Source organism: Leptopilina heterotoma, unplaced genomic scaffold, assembly GCF_015476425.1.
Source record: "Leptopilina heterotoma isolate Lh14 unplaced genomic scaffold, ASM1547642v1 Lhet_21, whole genome shotgun sequence".
NCBI lineage: Eukaryota > Metazoa > Arthropoda > Insecta > Hymenoptera > Figitidae > Leptopilina > Leptopilina heterotoma.
The window spans coordinates 297,181-306,148 of record NW_025110925.1 but is presented as its reverse complement, the minus strand read 5'-3'; the positions used below and the strand labels follow the sequence as shown (position 1 = coordinate 306,148).

General features: G+C 27.7%; 1 protein-coding gene across 9 annotated transcripts in view; it reads left to right on the top strand.

Annotated features, from left to right (window-relative positions):
• Positions 1 to 641: 641 nt before the first annotated feature.
• The window catches only part of LOC122501499 (SH3 and multiple ankyrin repeat domains protein 3), a 30,141-nt gene continuing 21,814 nt past the window's right edge, over positions 642 to 8,968 (top strand). Inside the window, exon 1 of one of the 9 annotated variants that reach the window (XM_043611011.1) lies at positions 642 to 1,190. The gene's annotated coding sequence lies outside the window, so the exon portion shown is untranslated. Of the gene's footprint in view, positions 1,191 to 1,703; positions 1,950 to 7,096; positions 7,838 to 8,968 lie in introns of those variants that run through there. The other 8 variants (XM_043611013.1, XM_043611015.1, XM_043611014.1 and 5 more) reach the window with 8 other exon arrangements.

Here is an 8,968-nt window from a genome sequence, read left to right as displayed (position 1 = left end):
TAAAAATGTTCAATATGAAATAGATTTTTCAAATTCTCCGCGTCTATGCCTTATTTGTTCCAGACATATATATGTGATAACGCGCGTGTAAAGTGCTATATGATTCTACTGATTTAACTGAAGAAATGTTTTAAATTCTGTAAAAATAAAATCAGCTTTTATCAAATATTTTGGGTCTAATGAAGACTTAAATCAGTGGTTTATAATAAGAACTTGATCATATTTGTGTTATTTTCATAACCGCACTGCATAAGGCATAACTAAAGTTACAAACATAACCTATGATTTTTTGCTTCTTATATACCTTTCTTCGGAGCGCGTACCAAACATATACATTCAAAGTGCAATCATAAAATTTAGACTCATGAAAGAATTCAGTGCGTTTTTTTTATCCAAAACTAATGTATAATGTATTTTCTGCGCGGTCATTTTGATGTTTTTTATAATAGAAAAAGTGACAAAAATCTTTAAATTACTTGATTATGATAATTTTAATTGAAAAACAGGACGTCTTAAATATAAAAACATTGTAATAGAAATAAATAATATTACACAAATGTTTTTATTTTAAAATTAACTGCAGTGGTACTTTTATTGAAAATTTATAGAATATTTCTGCTGAACAGCTGGTGGAACTAAAAGCGCAGAGAATAAGGAAAAGTTTTCTTTATCAAAGTAATTCTAAAATATACAAATATTTTCTACTCTGGAGGCACCAATACATAATGTCAGCACAGGATCTAAGTGTGATGTTATGTAGTGGTTCTTCTTGTGTAGATGTAACTTCACTTCTGTACAGTGCAGGTAAGAGAAAAATAATTGAATAAATTTCCCGTGCAGAAATATTGATTAATCTGGCACCAAGTCAGAGTGAAAGACGGAGCCTGGTCGGGGCCGGGATTGAATATAAACTGTCTCGTCAGGTCTTGCTCTGATCGGGAGCCATATAAATTTTGAGTTGCAAACTTTCTGCTCGCTTTCTGCACGGGATAATATAAGTAAATACATAGTAAATACATAAAGTAAATACATATCATAGTATTGATGATAACCAAATTCATTGTAAAACATTTTGCAAAAATAATCCTTCGATGGATTATCTTAATCCTTGCTGATGAATTAAAGCGCTACAGGTTCATTTTGGTGTTAAAATAATATTCCAGTTTTTCTGTATCGTCGGGGTGACCAAGGTAAGTTTAACAAAAAGACCCATATTTTATGATTCTTATAAAAAATTTAAATAAGTTTTTATATAGGTAGTCAGTTTGATTTTTAATTTTTTTTTTACCGCCATATTGGATCTACCATTTTGAATTTTCAAAATCTGCTGACGGATTTGTATTCAACAACCCCAAAAATCCCCAGATAGTGATTTGCATAAAAATCTAATAATGTAAAAAAAAATCAGTCCGCCATTTTGAATTTTCAAAATCTGACATTGGATTCGTAATCAGCGAAAAAAACACCCCAAAAATGCTTAAAAAATGACGCTAATGTATATGTAACATTGCGTTACGTGGGGGAGTATGAGGGGGTCAAAATTGTCAAAAATTAGCATTGCGTAATATATGGACGTAATATATGCCCCTTTTTATTTTGTGTTTTATAGAACTTTTTTAAATGCAAAACATAAGTTTTGTATATATTTAAAAAAAATATCTGAAAATTTCTTCGTTTTTCATAGCAATTCATAGTCATTGTAAAACTTTATTGTAAATTATAGCTATTTCATCGTTGTGCAAGGAAGGAAGCAGTAGAGATTGCGGAGCTTTACTGCTCTAACCCTTTTATAAACACGTAGTACACATCGTGCACTTCCCCAAACCTCTTCACTGTTCAGTTTATATTCTCTAATTCGCCATTTACTGACGAGAGAACCATCCGCTTAATTTCAATGTTTCGTATCAACAACGGTTGGTATTCATGTTGATTGATTCTTGAAAATTCAAGTGAGAAAAGATCATATTATTGTTCTGTTCTTAAGTACTTTTATGTTTTAGTGGGTTTTTAAATTATTTGAATTTTTAACGTATATATAATATTTGAACGCGATAATGTTTTATATAAATAGTGTTAGTAATTAAATTGCTGTTTACTAAAATAACAAAATTATTTTTCTTTAAAATATTTCACTATAGTTATTAAATAATTCTACTGATAGGACAAATATGAATTAAATTCATAATTAAGTACATTCTGTCAATTTACGACATTATTTTAGCATCCGTTCAATTAACTCTCTACATTGAAACGCGACAACAATAAAAATCTCTCTTGTCATTTAAAAATACTTTATTTACGTTTAAATTTAAAAAAAAATCTTAAACTATATACATTTTATTTATTTTTACAATTTCTACAACTTTGTTAAAGAATTATTATTTATTTTACTGAATTTGTCTCATTCCTAGTATTTTCCTTATTTTTATAAAGTATGATTTTATCATTAATGATGATCAAGCTACATAATAAAATTTTATATTTAATAATTATTGAAAATATGCAGTGTGAAAAAATGTGTCTCTCCACAGTATGCATCAGTATGTCAAGACAAGTAGAAGAGAATAAAAGTATAGAATCATTTAATGGTGGTAAAAGTTAGTGAGAATTCGATTACTCACTATGATATAATATATCTCTCGTCATATGAGATAATCTCTTTAAGAGATAAGTTTTTGCTCGAATTTTTGTTCACTGTACATTTTGTTCTTTTTTTATTAATGACTATAGCAAATGGAGCGCGATTATTTTTGTGGTTTCATGATTTAACAGCTGAAGAACAGTATTTTTAAGTTTAAAATTTTCTATCACTTTGAGTTAAATATATTAAATATTTACTGTAATAATAAACCCAATAATTTTCACAGAAATGAAACATAGATTTTTTAAATGAATTTGCAATATTAACATTTTTTTAAAATAAAATTAAATATGTAATCACTAAAATTCGAATCGAGTTTTTTTCGGTTTAGGGACGCCAAAGTGTCGAATGTCGGAAACTAAACCAATTCAAATGTAGAATTTTCGACAAAAAATTAGAAAATTATATTCAATCATTATTAATAAATTGAATAAAAATAAGTAATAAATTAAGCCTCTGGATTCTAAAACTGCCGCAGCGCGCGGTTGCAGCTATAGGGTCCAAGGGCTTAATTATTGAGAATGGGGTCGGAGTGGGAAACACCAAACTCAAAACAAACTAAATTATTATTATCAATTATCTTATTTCTATAAATTGTAAACTAAGAACTACACATACCTTATTTTCAAAATTATTGAAAAACTTCAATTTAAATATTTCTACTAAATAATCAATAAGAAATATACAAAAGAATTATATTGCATATGAATAATTTTGTTAGAATTTTTTAAATTGAAGTTTTTCAAATTTGAAATAAAAGAGTGCGATTTAAAACATTAAACAATTATAGAATATGAAAGACACATTCATTAAAAATAATCAAATTGAACATTATACACAACGTACCTTTTTTCTCATGAACAAAAATTATTTTTAATTTAAATAATTAAAGCTTAAGAAATCTCAATATTTTTTTAGAATTAAAAATTAAAACTCTGAAGTTGGTGTCGAGTTCAGCATCGAAAAACATTTTTTTTTACGAAACTGAAACGAATCAGACAACTTTTCCAAAATTTTTAGGTAAACAATGAAAAGAGTTCTTACACTATAGAGAAAAATGGATAGTCTATATAAGTCCGTAGGTCGTGGGTTTGATTCTAATGCTTGTGCGTAATTTTAAAAGTTTGCGTTATTTCTAGATTTCAATCATTCTACTAAAATTTGCAAATCTAATTGACTATATTAAGTCATATATTACATTGATTATTATTTAATTTTTAAATGTTATAAACATTTTTTTCTACTTTATTTACTATATTCATTGTTAGTCTCTATCTCTAATACAATATCTAATTAAGAAGAGGAATATTTTAAGAATTAGTGTTACTATATATTATTGTTAATGTTATTTACCATTTTTGTTGTTAAATTATTTATAATTATTAATTTATAACTATAAATGCCAATACGCGGTATTTATATTGCGTCAATAATCTCATTCATCCTCATTCATTATATTTATACAGTTTCAAACTCAGGTCCAATAATTTATGTATACCTTCGTTTTTATAAAATAATGTATTCCAAGTTGGAATCTACGAGGATTCTTGCTTTACAATTTTCAGTATAGGTATACCTATAGCTTCACTTTAAAAAGAAAGATCCAAATCAAAACCGATATTTATAAAATAGCATTCATTTATTGTTATTCAAAATATAATCACAGTAAATCATAGGTGTTAAAATAACACCAAAATAGAGGAAAATAATCTGCGACGCATTAATCCATCTAGGATTAAATTAACATCAGAAATGTTTAAAATAATATATTTTGGGGTTATTTTTTATTATGAATCAAATTTTACTTCAAATCAAACACCAAGTCAACGATTTATCAAAATTCGGTACATTTAGCATCACCAGAGACAAAAGTATTTTGTAACTAACATTCTAACTAACTAGCTAATTAAACAAACTTACTAACTTAGTTACCAACTAACTTACTAACTTAGTTACTAAGTAGCATACTAACTTAATTACTAACTAACTTTTTTTCTATCTAACTTAATTACTATTAATTAGTCATTATATTAATTAATTATACTTATTAACTTAGTTACTAACTAACTTAATAACAAACAACTAACTATATTACTAACAAACTTATTAACTTACTAACTAACTAACCAAGTTACTAACTTACTTATTAACTAGCTTAGTTACTACCTAACTTACTAACTTACTTACCAACTTACTACACTGAGAAAACTGGATATTAAAAATCTTAATATACTAGATATTAAGAAAAGATGCTAATGGATATCATCCAGATATTATGGTTTAATATCTCAGATGTTAAAAAGTATAATCTGTAAATGTGAGGTTATGTTTGAACAAGTCTTTTTCCAATATCTTAGATATTAAATTTGAACATCTAAGAAGTTTACATAGTTCACTGTCACATAGATATTGACCATTAATATCTAGATAATAAGGCTTAATATCCATTTTTCTCAGTGTAACTAACTAACTTACTAACTTACTAACTTACTAACTTAGTTACTAACTAACATATAATCCTACTTACTAACTAACTAATTTACTAACTAAGATAGTTAGTAACTTACTACTAACTTAGATACCAACTAACTTAGTTAGTTAGGGATCTTCCATAAACCACGTGGTCCCATTTTTTTGAAATTGCCACCCCCCCATGTTGCATGCTTTTACATGTATTAGCGACATTTTTTCCTCTTATCGTAGTCCATAGCTTAGCCCCCCTCCTCCCCCTTGGGGCGCCACGTGGTTTTTGGAAGACCCCTTACTAATAACTAACTATATTACAAACTAACTAAATTAGTTACTAACTAACTTATTATCAACCTCACTAGCTAAATAACTTACACAGGACAACAAAATTTTTTTTAAAGGAAGTATTGACCAGACCATGTTTTTTATATGTTTTTTGTATCGCTGAATTCGAATCCGAACTCAGTTTTCCGCCATCACGTCAAGTTTCTTCAAAATGGCGGATCCAATATGGCTGTCGAATTTTTTAAAAATTTATCAGATTTACTTGAAATTTGTTACTCGGGGGTTTTTGGAGTCGATGAATACGTATTTCACATTGGTTTAAAAAAAAACCAAAATAGCGGATCCAATATGGCTAACGAATTTTTTAAAAATTTATCAAATTATGAATTTTTTAAAACTAAGGTGAAATTTGTATTCAGCAACCCCAAAAACCTCCGAGTATAGCGTTTCAGGTAAATCCAATAAATTTTTTAAAAATTGGTCAGCCATATTGGATCCGCCATTTTGAATTTTTGAAAACTATAAGGTGAAATTCGTATTTAGCAACCCCAAACACCACCGAGTAACAAGTTTCAGGCGCATTGGGTGAATTTTGAAAAAAACGACGCCATATTGGATCCACCATTTGAAATTTTGAATATTTACGAGTTTTTTTTTATTGTTTAACATTATATATAATATTTTTCAAGTGCGTTAAAGTTGTTTTTTTTTAATAGATTCTTCTGCTTATTTTTATTTTTATCTTGTTTACAGTCAGTTTTTTGCGAATTTGACTAATTTGTGAAGAAATTTGACGTGATGGCGTAAAACTGAGTTCGGATTCGAATTGAGCGATCCAAAAAACATATAAAAAATATGGTCCGGATAATACTTCCTTTAAAAAAATGTTGTAGTTCTGTGTTATTAAGTAACTTACTAACTCACTTAGTAAGTTAGTTAATAAAATAATCAAAAAGTTAGTAACTTACTAAGGTAGTTAGCATGTTAGTTGATAAGTTAGTAAGAAAGTTAGGTAGTTACTAAATTCGTAGGCTTGTTAGTTAGTTAGTTAGGTATTTTATAAGTAGATTAGTTAGTAAGTTACTTCATATCTGAGTTATTTAGTTAGTTAGTTGGTAAGTTAGATAGTAAATTAGTTAGTAACTAAGTTAGTAAGTTATTTAGCTCGTTAGTAAATAAGTTATTAACTAAGTTTGTTATTAGTAAGTTAGTTAGCTAGTAAGTAAGTAGATTGGTAAGTTAGATAGTAAGTAAGTAGGTTGGTGAGTTAGATGTTAAGTTAGTTAGTAACTAAGTTAGTAAATTTGTTCGGAATTATATTAATTAGTTTGTAACTGTTAAGTTAGTTAGCTGGTTAATTAGTAAGTTATTTTTTAATTTAGCTAACTCAGTTAGTAAGAAAAATTTGTATAGGTAACTAAGTTTGTAGTTAGTTAACTAGTTAGTTAGTTCGTTATTTAGTTATTAAGTTAGTTAGTAACTAAGTTTGAAATTAGTAAGTTTGTTAGTAAGTAAGTAAGTTGGTAAGTTAGATAGTAAGTTAGTGACTTACTTTGTAAGTTAGTTAGTAACTAAGTTTTTTAATTAGTAAGTTAGTTCGTAACTGAGTTAATTAGTTAGTAATCGTTGACTTTGTTTTGATTTGAAGAAAAATTTCACTCATAGTAAAAAATAACACCAGAATGAATTATTTTAATCTTTTTTTTGGTGTTAATTTAATCTGCAGCGGTTTTAGATGCCTCACAATTTACTGTGATTCTGCGAATGATTGTTTTTCATGTGATGAATTCTATAAATGTTGCGTCTTCTTATGTTATAAGATTATTTGCAGTTGCTACATAAGTACAGTTGTACCCTCCCAGCTCGCTCCCCGAGTGTAGAAAATACATTGACAGCTTCATCCAACACCTACGCAAGGACGCACCCTTCATTATAGTGAGTTGAGGGTGATTCTCGGTCGATCTCTGGCAATTCGTTGCCTAGTAACCACATCCACCGTCACCCCACCTAGGGAAGAAGCATCTAGAGCCGGCTCACGTGGCGCCACCTGGAATCTTTCAGTAACGTAAAGCATCCCATGAGGAGCTGATTAAGATCTCATCTTAAAATTAAAGATTTATCAATGTTACCTATTACTTTTGCATATTCTTAACATTTATTGTGTATTTCAATATCTTTTATTATTAAAAAGTAAATTTTGTTATATATTTTTTTATAACTCGTCAATTAAATTGCAAAAAATAATAGAACATATATATATGTATACTTTTTTGTAAGTAAGTGCACTGAAATGTACGTGAAGAAGTTGACTTTTTCCTTCTTGCTGGTTACTTGAACATAATCGGATCAAATTACGTCTGTTGTGATTTCAAGGGATTCTACGTTATGTTTGTTATTGTATCGAATGTTGTGAGGTCATGCGATCCGGTCAGCGGCGAAGGGGTAAGTCAACCATCGCTAAATGTATAATGTGCTGATCGCACTTTTCTTCTTTAGTTTTTTTTTAAAAACTGACATTTTCATGCAAACGCTGAGACTATCTTCAAGGCAATTTAACCATTTTTTTGCATTTATCAATGTTAAATATGATAAAATATATTTAGAATAACATTGATCTTTAAGTAATAAATATTTTAATGCAACTAATTTAAGATGACTGATATCATGACTATAAATAAAGTGTAAATAATATAGGATTTTTATAAAAATTATTGCGGTGCGATCTTCTTTAAAAATGTATGTATATTTTGAAAATAATGATGTCAATTATTTAAAAAAAAAATCGTTGATTAAGATTTCGAAAATTAAAAATTATTTTCTACTGTTGAAGCCAATATTTTATGGTTTTTAAAACCACCAAATGAAGAACAAACAATTTTATTTTGAAAATGTCATATATAACCTTAAAGAACAAATAAACAGTATATGTATACCAAGGGGTGTAGGATGGATGGACCATTTTTTACTATATACCTACTATAAGCCAGTTTTAGTCATAATAGTTTCTTGGCATGAAAATTATTATATACACGTTGTAGCTGATTTCAGTGTTTATTTAATTATAATTTTTAGTAAAAAATACCAATTATGGCATATATTTTATTAATATCACATATAAGATATCAAAGGAAATATTATAAAACTGGCTGTGCCCACAAACGACACATGTACTCTATAAATATATATTTGTTAAAAATACTCATATTATTGACAGTTATATATTCAGAAACTTTGCTTTAAACATTATGGTTTTTGTATAGGGTAGTACCGAGGAAAATATAGCCGTAATATTTTCAGAAGCATTATAAAATAAAAAAAGTAACTTACTGTGTATATTGATTTTTACTGATAATTATAAACAGTGAAAATCCAACTTTCAGAAAATAATACAAAACAATATATAGGGGGCAAATTTGTTAAAGTGCCTTTTTTATCTTAAAAATGTAAAAGCTTTAATATTTCCATAAACTTTAGTATACTGTCAGTAATTAGTGTGCTCAATATAAATAATAATAATATAAAATTTTATGTAATAATGTACTTGGGGAGGGGATTAAAGATATTGCGATGATC